This window comes from Coffea arabica, chromosome 10e (genome assembly GCF_036785885.1).
Source record: "Coffea arabica cultivar ET-39 chromosome 10e, Coffea Arabica ET-39 HiFi, whole genome shotgun sequence".
Taxonomy (NCBI): domain Eukaryota; kingdom Viridiplantae; phylum Streptophyta; class Magnoliopsida; order Gentianales; family Rubiaceae; genus Coffea; species Coffea arabica.
In genome coordinates, this window is record NC_092328.1 from 14,481,280 (window position 1) to 14,493,459 (window position 12,180).

Genomic DNA, 12,180 nt, shown 5'->3' on the forward strand with positions numbered 1-12,180 from the left:
ACAGCTGCAAGCCCAAGTGTTGATCATTCATCATCAGATCCAAAAATTGTTGCTAAAGCCTATGAAACTGATACATGTCAACTGAACGTCAAAATTTTCTTATTCATTTGAGCTTCAACTTGTGCTAATATGTTTCTTGGTTGTTTTTATTTTTGAAATTTTTTTTTTAGGTTTGACAGAGGAGCATTCTATTATTAATATTGAAGATTGATGATTCTTGAAGATTGTGCTCCTTAATGTGTTGTAGAAGGTTAAGGTGATTGTAGCTGGAATTGGGAAATTTTATTGTATTTCTAACTTTATGGCTTGGTGTGGAACTAAATATGGCTTGGTGTGGAACTAGTACTACTGCTAGTCTACTACTGATCACTTTTGAGAATTGAATATCGTTTGTCTTTGTCTAGTTTGAATACTGCTATTGTCTTTGTCTCTATCTTGGGCTGGACGTACGGCAAGTTCATCTTCTAAGATGAAATTGCAAATTCGTTTGTCTTTGCTATTGTCTTTGTCTTTGCATTCATACAGGAATTTGCATTCTTTAATAGGGGCGGGTACCCTATGACCCGCCCCTAATTTTCGGGTATCCGAGGATCGGGTACCCGAGGGCAAGCGGAGCGGATTAGGGTAAAAAAAGTAGCGACCCGACATGTTAGGGTCGGGTCAGCCATTTGACGTTCGGGGCGGGTATCCGACCCGTGCCCACCCCTAACACTAGGTTAGGAGGATTAAACCCGACCTAGAGTCTTACAAGGAAGCCTCATTCTTCCTTGTTCGAAAAATCCAGAAAATGCAGCAATATACTCCCCTCTCCCATAAGATAGAAGTAATATAAATTATTGCTATTAGACAAGAAAAAGAAAAGTAGGAAAAAGAAAAGCAAAATCGAGAAATAGCCGACTTAAAAAAATTTATTGTACTAAGATCCCACTGCAAAATAGTGTGGAAAATGTAGCCTTTGAGAGGGATTAAGACCTGCTATTCTGACCCAAAGGGACAAGTAGAGTAGAGCTGTCCGATCAGTGACGTGACGAGGATGTTGGTTTTGATGAGATATTTGATAAGATATACAATAAAATGTAAATAGACTTTTGAAAGTGTTCCATTGGCTAAAATTTCTAATGCACTTCTATTTTCTCATTTGTGCTGGCTCTTTTTATAGGTTCTATGGTTTATGTTTTTAGCATGTTTGTATAGGTGAAGTACTCATGAAAGATGTAGACAAGTATTCTTCACCCTTTTTGCTTGCTATTGGTTGGAGTCACACACAAAAGCTCTCCAGCAGCTGTAGTTGACAAGCACATACATTCAATAAATGACGACTGGATAATGTCATAATTCTTTACATTATACTAAAACTTTATTTGACTTTTTGATGCGGACGAGACCCATGGTGTTCAAGTAGACCCTGTAAAGGTGCCCCAAGACCCAGTGACACGAGCACGATCCAAGAGATTCAAGGAGTCGCTTCAAGCCTTGGTTTATGCCGTCCAAACCCAAGAGAAACCGCCCATTGAAGGGATTGAGTTAGAAGATCCTGGCGAGACTACTAAAGTATTGCTTACGGTTGAAAATGCAAGTGGCCAAGGTTCGAACGGCGGATTGGGCCGCAGTTAAGTGGCTACGCTGAACTGTATTCGGCCAAGTGAAGGATGTGCGCTGGCCGAATTTCTTTTGTATTTTCCAAGCTTTATTAGGGTTTAGTCAAGGCTATAAATAGCCTTAAGTCATGTTTTACATTCAGTTTTTGTGATATTATTAATAAATTTCAGAATTTCGTCTTGCATTAAGGCAAATTCCTTTAGCTTGTGAAAGCTAAGTTGAACATCCTAGCGTGGCTCCTAGGTTGTTTATTGACTTATCAATCAAGCGATCACACTTGATTGTGGCGTCCTCCACCGTTGAATTCGTTCTTGAGTGGTCCAAGTTGGGTTCAACTCCATCAATTCGCAACGTGTACTCTAAGATCCAATCTTTGCTTCCGCGTCTCACATCACTTTTTTATTCCACAGGTTTTAACATCTACCTTCCCTGAAGGTTGATTAAATTATCAAAAGAACCCTGTGATTTGAGCAAATTGCATGTATACCCATACGAGTAATAGCGTCTACACCCAACAAAAACGGTAGTAGGGAAATGAAAAAATTGTGCCTTGCAAAAAACTACATTTATCGCCCTCAAAATTTGTCCAAATTTTGAAAAGTCCCTATAATTTGACCACAATGCAATTTAACATTTCAATAGCCAAATGCTTTATTAAAAAATTGCTTTACCGTGATCCATGAAAAACAAAGCCTAAATTAAATGAACTAAATCAATTACTAACAACTAAGAAATGACAAATAAAAATAAAATGAGAAAATATCTTAATTTCTCCTTCTTGTGACTAACTTATTTCAGTTGTTACCATACTCGATCAATCCACTCTTTCCATTATACTAATATATATATATATATATATATATATATATGCAATTCGTTGTGTGAAAATAGTATTTAGCTACACTATATGAATTTTTATCCATAACATAATACTAAATTTTTATCCTTAATTCTTAATAAGTGTCCTTTTAGGAATTTTACTTTTGATTTCCAAATGGGAGTCATTGTATGAAAATCTTAACTGTCAGTGCTTAGTAGTGGATGTAAAAAAAATAGGTTTTCTATTTTTGAAAAAAAGAGTTTGATTACTTATACATTGACATGAAAAAGAATTGTTAATATAGAAAATGTAACAATGGTGGCTAAAGAAACTATGCCAATGACCAAAATATTTATCATTAGTGATGCCATAAATGGATAGAAAAAAAAATTAGTAATTGATAGGTATTGTGAGAATTTTATCGACATAGTTGCAATTGATGCAATTTGCTAGTGGAAAATGTTTAGTAAATAAAAGTTTGGCTATTTGAATAATTGGCTAATTTGGACAAAATTTTAAATTTCATTTTGTCAATTTGACAAATCTCGGGAGACGTAAATAAAATTTGAATAAAACTTAAAGGGCTGTAAATGTAATAAGCTGAATTTATTAAAAGGTATTTTGGGATTAATCATATATTGTTCTCATGCAAGCATAATTTCTGATGGCAATTAACGTTAGAGGGAATTTGATAAACATTTTCTCATTCAAGGGGTTGGCTGTAATTTAATCAAGTTATAGGGCTCATTTGGTAATTTGATCAAACTTTAAGGGAAGTAAATATAATTAGAGTAAATATTATATATACTGACAATGTATACACTAGCACGATCGGATGCACGATACATTTGCCAAATTTGGGTTTCAAATTCAAATTCGAATTATGTATTATATATCTAATGGTAAAAATGTATACACTGTCAGTATATCCGCAGCATTTTAGTCCTGTACATTTGAAACTCGACTAAACCAGCAATGGAACTTCACTGCAATGTTCTTCAACTCAGTCAAAATGAGTGACGATCGACTGAGTGATTAGTTCCGAGTTTTATCGGTCCAATTGGCCAACTCATTGGTCCATTGTTTTTCTTATTTATTATAAACATGTATAAAGAAATCTGAAAATTTTCCATCACCGAGGATGATTCTGCGCCAAATCAGTTACATTATTTCTTTAAATTCATCTTACAATGAGAGTAACATCCAACAACTTTGGAACCATTAACTGTAAGTGTCCTTTTCAGTGGGAAAAATACTATTTAAGTACCCAATAAAGTTTCTTGGTAAGATGAGAAGTCAAAAACAGTACAAGTAATGTTGTGAAAATTAAAAACTGTAATTTCTTCCAACCACTAAAGAAAGAAAAGGAAACTTCCAAAATAACAAAATCGTAATTTAAGAAAATAAACTTCAAACCACAAAAGATATATACCCAAAAGGCCAAAACAAAAAGAAAAAAAATGAAGGATACTTTAAACCAAAAAAAAGTGGCTTTCAATTGATAACAAAACCAAAAAAAAAATGATAACAAAACAACACCATGTCCTAGTATCACCTTCGTCGTACAAGAATTAAATAAAGAAATATATGTGCTGCAAAGGGGCATTTCAAGGGAAAGCAAAGTGGAGAAGAGTCTGATGTAGATGATCTTTGCAAAAGCAAGAAAAACGAAAAGCATAATTAGTCGTGTTTATTTAGATAAATAGGATTTTGTTAATGTAAAATATTATGTTGTAACAATTAGTACTAATTAGCAAGATTAAGAATGTCAATTTGTATCAATTACATCATTAGTTAAGATATTTACCTTGTATAATATTAGTGTAGGTTTATTGTGTTTAGGTGTCTACGTTTATTTTGTAAAACTTATAAATACAGACGTTATATCATTGTACAAATTAGGATTTCAATAAACATTTTTCTCCAAAATTGATATCTTTTAACATGGTATCAAGAGCTTTTTGCCCAATCTCTCAATAATTTCGTTTTCCATTTTCTTTCATTTTTTTTTAACAAAGACTTTCTCGCTACTGATTCTTCCAATTTGTCAATTTCCAAATAGTTTCATTGATTACCAAAGCACTCCGTCTGTCTCCATGTGCTCGTAATCATTTTAATAAGGGATAGTTGCAGAAACCTCCCCTGAGATTTCTGACATTTACACTGACCTCCCCTCTAGGTTTAGAAATTGCATTCACCTCCCCTGAACAGTAACAATTTGTTGCAGAGACCTCCTTGACAGCTTTTTATAGAAGTGAGATAAGATTTTTTTTCCAGTTTTGCCCTTACTTGCTTGACAATTATTATTTGCTTGACAATTGCATAACTAATTATCTAATTAGTTAATAGTTAAACTAATTAACTATTAACTAATTATCTAATTAACTATTAACTAATAACTAATTATCTAATTAATTAATTAACTAATTAACTAAAGCTGTTGTTTGTCCGAAACTAAAAAATTATTTGCATGTTAAACTAATTAACTAATTAATTGCTTAACTAATTAATTAACAAAATATTTGCATGTTAAATTATATGTAGTACGCATTACTTAATTATCTAATTTCTATTTATCTAATTAATTAATTAACTAATTAACTAAAGCTGTTGTCTGTCCGAAACTAACAAACTATTTGCATGTTAAACTAATTAACTAATTAACTGCTTAACTAATTAACTACCTAATTATCTAATTAATTAATTAACTGATTAACTAATTTTTCTTTATCTAATTAATTAATTATCTAATTAACTAAAGTTGTTGTCTATCCAAAACTAACAAACTATTTGCATGTTAAACTAATTAACTAATTAACTGCTTAACTAATTAACTAAAGTTGTTGTCTATTCGAAACTAACAAACTATTTGCATGTTAAACTAATTAACTAATTAACTGCTTAACTAATTAACTAACTAATTATCTAATTAATTAATTAACTAATTAACTAATTTCTATTTATTTAATTAACTAATTAACTAAAACTGTTGTCTATCCGAAACTAACAAACTATTTGCATGTTAAACTAATTAACTAATTAACTAACTAACTAATTAAAAAAATTATTTGCATGTTAAACTATATGCAGTATGCATTATCTATTTAAAGTATCGGTTCTTTATGGGTATTTTACTTTCAAACATTTAATTTATGATAAAAACATCAATGTTTGTAAGTAAAATTCAAAAAGTGTTACAGTAATATCAATATTCTTACTTTAGATAATTAGTTAATTAGATAAACAAAAATTAGTTAATTAGTTAATTAGATAATTAGGTAGTTAATTAGTTAAGCAGTTAATTAGTTTAACATCCAAATACTTTGTTAGTTTCGGACAGACAACAGCTTTAGTTAATTAGATAATTAGTTAATTAGTTAATAGTTAATTAGATAATTAGTTAATAGTTAATTAGATAATTAGTTATTAATTAATTAGATTATTAGTTATTTAGTTATTTAGTTAATTAGTTAAACTATGCAGAAATAGTTAATTTAGTGTAATTTTTATTAACAAATGTTTTGTTGGGTTTGATGAAAGTACTCATCACATTCATTTGATAAAATTAAATCATGTCAGGGGTACTTTAGTAAATTAACCCACTTTTGCCTATTAAATTGCTTCCAACTTTTGATAGGGGAGGTCAGTGCTATTTCAAAATTGATAGGGGAGGTCAATGCTATTACTATAAAAGTTAGGGGAGCTTTCTGCAATTATCCCTTTTAATAATTTTCGGGTATCTGGCATTAGCCTCATTCGTGTGCCAATTTGGTGAAGTACTGCTTGTTCCATTTGACCCCAACTTGTTTGATCAGTCACGTCCTGCAACGACCCACATGCTGCTTCACAGGCCATACCGAACCTGCGCTTCTCTTGTGTTGTTTACTCCAGCAGCATCCTTCTAATCAGACCATATCTGGTCCAGCAGCATCACTCAAGTTCCTTCTTTCTTTGACTGGTCTAACACTTTTACACTCAATTTTCTTACCACTCAAACCAGTTCCCAAGGTTTTCGGACCTTCTGAATCCAAGTTTGGCATTCATTTTGTCTGATTTTGCCTCAACGGTTTAGTGCTACTTATTTGTTCTTCATTCTCATATATATATATATATATAGGCTATCAGCATGGTTCAAGCAGATGTATCTCAGTCAATTCATATTATTCTTGATGGCACTAATTATTTTTATTGGGTTCAAGCATTTCTAAATTTTCTTTGTGATCGTAAACTTCGGAAAAATGCCACCAATTCAATGCTTGGTTCGAAGAATGAGATAGTGATAATCATATAATTATCACTTGGATTACTAATACTTTTGTGTTTGTTCATTAGTCGCCTTTTTAAGCAATTTGACACTGCAGAAGGGAGTTTGGGACTTCATAGCTGACCATTACATTGCTACTGATCTTTCTCGATATCTAGTACCAACTTTCCCTTCGTCCTCATGCTTTGAAACAACAGCCTGTCCAATTTATTCAAGGTTTCTACTTTGATATGGTCTACATTTAGGATGAAATTACTGAATCTGAACCAAGGTGGGAATATACCAGTTAAGTACAATGTTTTCAGAATCGGATCGGACCGGCCGGTTCGACCGGTCTGATCGCGAATCGGTAGCATCAACGGTCCGGTCCAGCATTACACCCGGAAACTAATGGAAAACCGCTAGGAACCGGATGAACCGTTAAAAACCGTTAAAACCGTAAACCGCCGGTTCATAAATTTTCAAGCAATAGACCTGAAATTGAAAACAATAACAAGAATAGAGGCAGCTAAGAAACGGTCCGGTCCAGCATTACACCCGGAAACTAATGGAAAACCGCTAGGAACCGGATGAACCGTTAAAAACCGTTAAAACCGTAAACCGCCGGTTCATAAATTTTCAAGCAATAGATCTGAAATTGAAAACAATAACAAGAATAGAGGCAGCTAAGATTTGAACTCGGGCCTTCATGGTCACAATGGGTATGCTTACCACCAATCTACAACCGAGGGACAAGCTTTTTTTTGTGTAGAATTTTACTTAATCTAGTCAAAATATAAAATTAGATTAAATTAAAAAAAAACCCTAGCATTGGCTTCAGACGGCACCATTCCTTCAATTCACTTTCTTTCTCAGCCGCACAGACGCACAGACGGCACCATTTCTCATTTCTCCTTGGCTTCACTTCACTTTCTCAGTTCCTCCATTCCTTCAATCTCCAGTTAATCTATTTTTTTTTTCTTCATCATCCTTCCACATCCAAATATCCACAACAAGATCAGCACACTATTATTTTTAGACGGGACTCCAAAGCTTTGCATCTTGGTAAGTTTAATTTTTGCCTTTTCTTGATTTTTGTTTTCTATATTATCTTTAGTGGATTTTTTCGTATTTTCTTCTTTTTTTCCCCCAAATTTTCATCCGTTTATGAATCATAAATTATTTGGCAGTCATGTTTGGAGAAGTTATTTTTTGGATGAAGTACCAAATTAATAAAATTAGTCATGTTTGGTTTTTTAATTTTGTATTTTTCTGGAATTAATATTTGGAATGCCCTTTTTTTGTTCCATTGATATTGTTTGTGACAATAACCGTATGCAACTAATTTGTGATTTATGATTATAGTATGCAATCGTATGCCCTTTTTTTATTCAATTAATTTCTGTGACCAAAAACTAATTTCTGCTCAAATGTTCAAAGTTCATACGGCTTTTTTTATTTAATCAATATTATTTCAACTTGAAGTCAATAATGATATTGACTTGGAAGCATTTAAGCGTAGGCGCCTTTTGGATGGTGATGAAGATAATGATTGGTAATATAACATATTAATTAGTAATGTTTAGTAGCAATTGATTTTTTTTGTGTTTGGTTGTATCTTTGTTTTTCAAAATTTTTTGGCTTTTCTTTTTTAGTTTCACCAATTAGATTTATATTTTTTGTAATAAACTTTTTAACTTTTTCAGGTTAAATTGATGAAATTGTGAAGGGGGTGCTCATGCCTTGTCATGCCAATGATGGACATTTGTTATTCAAATTGTATGCCTTGAATATGAGTTGAACTCTTTTATGGACTTTTTTGGAATTGTGAAAGAATGTCAACATTTATTTTAGTTATTTGTGTGTTTTTGTTTGTGATAATTGATGAATATTTGGGCTATATCTATTTATGTTTGTAATGAATTTATGAAAACTTGCGGTGAATTATGATATTTTAGTTATATTTATCATTCCAGGTTTCATGTATAATTTTTAGAAAATTAATTATTATCTCAACTTAAATTTAGTTTTAAGTTATATTGATAAATGTATTTTAGGGACTTAAGTTATTAATAACCATGTTAGAATGTACATTAACCGTCAAGTTCCAATGTAGACTGTACAGTGAAGACCTATGAAGTATTTAGCATTAAAGCTGCAAAAAAAAAAAAAACAGAGAACCGTTGAACCGGTCGGACCGTGAACCGCCTCCTCTCCGGTTCACTGGCCGGTCCGAGTTTAAAAACATTGGTTAAGTAGACAAAATTTATGCCTACCGTGATTCTCATTGTCTTGTTCAGTTTCTTATGGCATTGCTGATGAGTTTGAATATATTCAGACCTCCACCCTTAATAGGAAGCTACTGCCTTCCCTTGATGTTGCTCTCTAAGTACTTGATGTCTGAAGAGAGTTGCTGGCATACATCCACTCCACGCTTTACTGATATGGTTCTCGCTTCCTCTCGTCAGGCGAGTTCGACATCCCGATTGCCAGCACCTTCCTCTTTAACCTCAACAAATAAGTCAACTATTGAATGCAAGTATTATCATCGCTTAGGTCATACTATTGTTGAGTGTCACAAACTCTAGTGCAAAAAAGGAAGATCAAGGACAGCGTCTCTAGAATTCTACTCCTCGGCCCTTGCACTGCTGTTGCTACTAATGTCACCAACTCACTTCCCGAATATACTGTTGTTTCCAATGCTGGGCATTCATCTCTTGCGACCCTCATGCCATTGTTTTTTTAAGTCTTTGCTTGCACTCCTCAATCTTCTACTAGTACTTTTTCTGTCACATCAAGTGCCTCTTCATGGTTTATTAATTCAAGTTGTTGTAATAAAACGAAATATAACCCATTATCAGTATATGTAAAATTTATTTTAAAGGATTAATTTTTTTCACACCAATTTTACCGATTTTCAATCAAATCGATGTTTGGTTGAATCTTTGACAGGCGGGTTTTTACACATACTCGAACCGAAAATCTGACCAAATCTCGGTTCAATCAATCAAATTGGCTAGCACGGTCTGAGTTTAAAAACATAGCACACGCACTGTGAAATAACTGATCACGTTGAATTGCTAAATTTTCCAATTGTGAGATGCAACTTTTTATTCGAAATGACTGGCAAGACAAATGACGCAAAGTGGACCCCCGATTGTTATTCAATCCATGTCAGTACCTATAGCGCCAATAATATTAATATTGCTTGTCCCCACGGGCATCATAGGCTGGATACGTATTTTTCATGACAAGGTCAATTTCGTTGCAATTGATAAATGGATGTTGCTGCGGTATGTTTACATGTCAAAACAGAGGTGTGGAAAGTTAAGGGAAAAGACATTCAAGCATTTTGGGCCACAAACGGTAGGGGAAGTGTGTTGGGCGGGCACGTGGAAAGGGCTTTTGTGACGTGCAACCGGAAGATCTATTGGGGGTTGAAGGGGACTCCAGCCGGGCATGTGAAATGTGGAGGGGCCGAAATTAAGCAATCGGGAAAGTGAGGGTTTGTACGCGAAAGTACGGCATGGAAAAAAGGCGCGAAGCTTACTGGATAAGCTAAAGAGTGTAGGCGTATTAGAAAGGAAAAAGTGCCAAAACCTGAGCAGGAGGAATAGCAGAAGATAGGGATTTGTTATGGAGCTGGCGGCGGAAATAGATGCTTCGGATATGCAGTGGGACAGTGAAGGAGAAAGCGAAAATGTAGTATCGCCGATGCATGAGAGTGGAACACCTTCGAATTTTAAAAGTTGCAGCAGTGAACGGAAGGCCATTCGTCGGACGGCGGAAACAATGGTAGTATCGCTGATGCATAAGAGTGGAACACCTTCGAATTATAAAAGTTGCAGCAGTGAAAGGAAGGCCATTCGTCGGACGGCGGAAACAATGGTAAGCCACTCAACTCATTCCGTGAAGAATATGGTGGATTGGATCTCGGATGAGCAGCGGCAGGCTGTAAGAGAGTTTGGATTCGGGTCAATTTTGAATGTGAAGGGAGTAGAGGTTGACGAAGAGATGTTGAAGTGGCTGGTGGATAACTTTGATGTAGATCAGAGGACACTGAACGTTCATGGGTACTGTCTACAGGTGACAGCCGAGGATGTGGAATGTGTACTTGGTTTGAGCAGCCGTGGGAAAGATATTGAAAGCGAAAAGCGAAGGCAAGAGATGGATACAGAGTTGGAAAGAGAATTGAATATCAGAATAAATAGCGGTGAAATTGTAGTGGAGGAATTGAGGCACAGTATATGTAGTTTGCATAACGAAGGCTTAGAATTCAAAGTGAAGTTCGTATTGTTTGTTGTTGGTAGGTTGTTAGCACCAAGTTTGGATCACACAGTGAGCCGGTCTCTGGTGGCTGTAGTGGCTACAGAGGAGAATATGGAAAATTTGAACTGGTCGAAATTCATACTTGACAATTTGGTGAAGAGCATCCGTGATAGAGACGGCAACGGAATAGCAGGATGTGCACTTTTCTTGATGGTATAAGAAAGACGCACCATTTTGTATTAGAGATAGGAATTGCTGGAATAATGAAATTAAACTTTGATAGAAAAGACCCGTAAATGATGGTAGGCGTTTTTGTCCGTGCAGATTTACTATCTGGAACGATTCTATATCGAGGGTGAGGACGAGTTTCGCAAGTTCCAGCTGAGAGGGCCGAGGCTAAGATTTTGGGGAAGGTACGAGATTAATGAAAGCGTGCGAATATTGAGGAGGAATCACATATTTGAGGGGGAACAGGTAATGTAAAATCCTTTCGTGTGAATTGTTGTTGAAATTGCAATCTGCATTTTGTGACGTTACTAGTAGTACAAAACTGAAGGGTTGTAGTGACAGGGCAATGTGCAGTTTTATAATAACATAAGCTGTAGAGAAGACATTGATAGAAGACTGATTGAAATTGAATGTGGTAATAAAGATGTGAAGGATAGTATTGGTAGAATGGAAGCAATGATTGAATGTCGTTTTGAAAGGCTGAGGAGCATGTATGAAAGTGGAAGGGTGTGCAAAACAAACCGGGCACTTGGTGTGGAGGGTGGGCAGAAGGACGATTGGCGCGGTAATGTTAGAAGAGGGAGTGAGTTACATAAATTTAGTCCTACAACGCCAGATGTTAGGTCCAAAAGCAGGAGTGAAAATGATAGAGTCACTACGAATAGTACTGTAATTGGTGAAAAGAGTGCATCGAAAATTACAAAGTGGAGGAGTAGAAAGAGACTAAGGATGGACAATACGGAGAAGCCTGTGGGGGAAGACAAACAAAACAGAAGGCAAGGTAAAAGAATAAAGGTATGCATCGGTTTGTGCCAAGGTATTTCTAGCATTAGAAAAGTAAAGTATAAATTGTAGTTTTATGTACAGATGGATAGCAGTGTGATGAACAAGTGTCAAACGAAGATCGTTGCTTTATTGGCAAAGGTGAGTATTCCAACGTTCCAGAATTACTAAAGTATGGGAAATTATAGACAATGAAAGATGACATATTTTTGTGGTAGCAGGAAACGAGGCTGGCATC

General features: G+C 34.8%; 1 long non-coding RNA gene across 1 annotated transcript; it reads left to right on the top strand.

Annotated features, from left to right (window-relative positions):
* Positions 1–7,576: 7,576 nt before the first annotated feature.
* On the top strand, positions 7,577–8,604 carry LOC140015520 (uncharacterized). Its single transcript, XR_011822162.1, has 2 exons — positions 7,577–7,727; positions 8,369–8,604. It is a non-coding gene; the product is annotated as an uncharacterized lncRNA (long non-coding RNA).
* Positions 8,605–12,180: the final 3,576 nt, after the last annotated feature.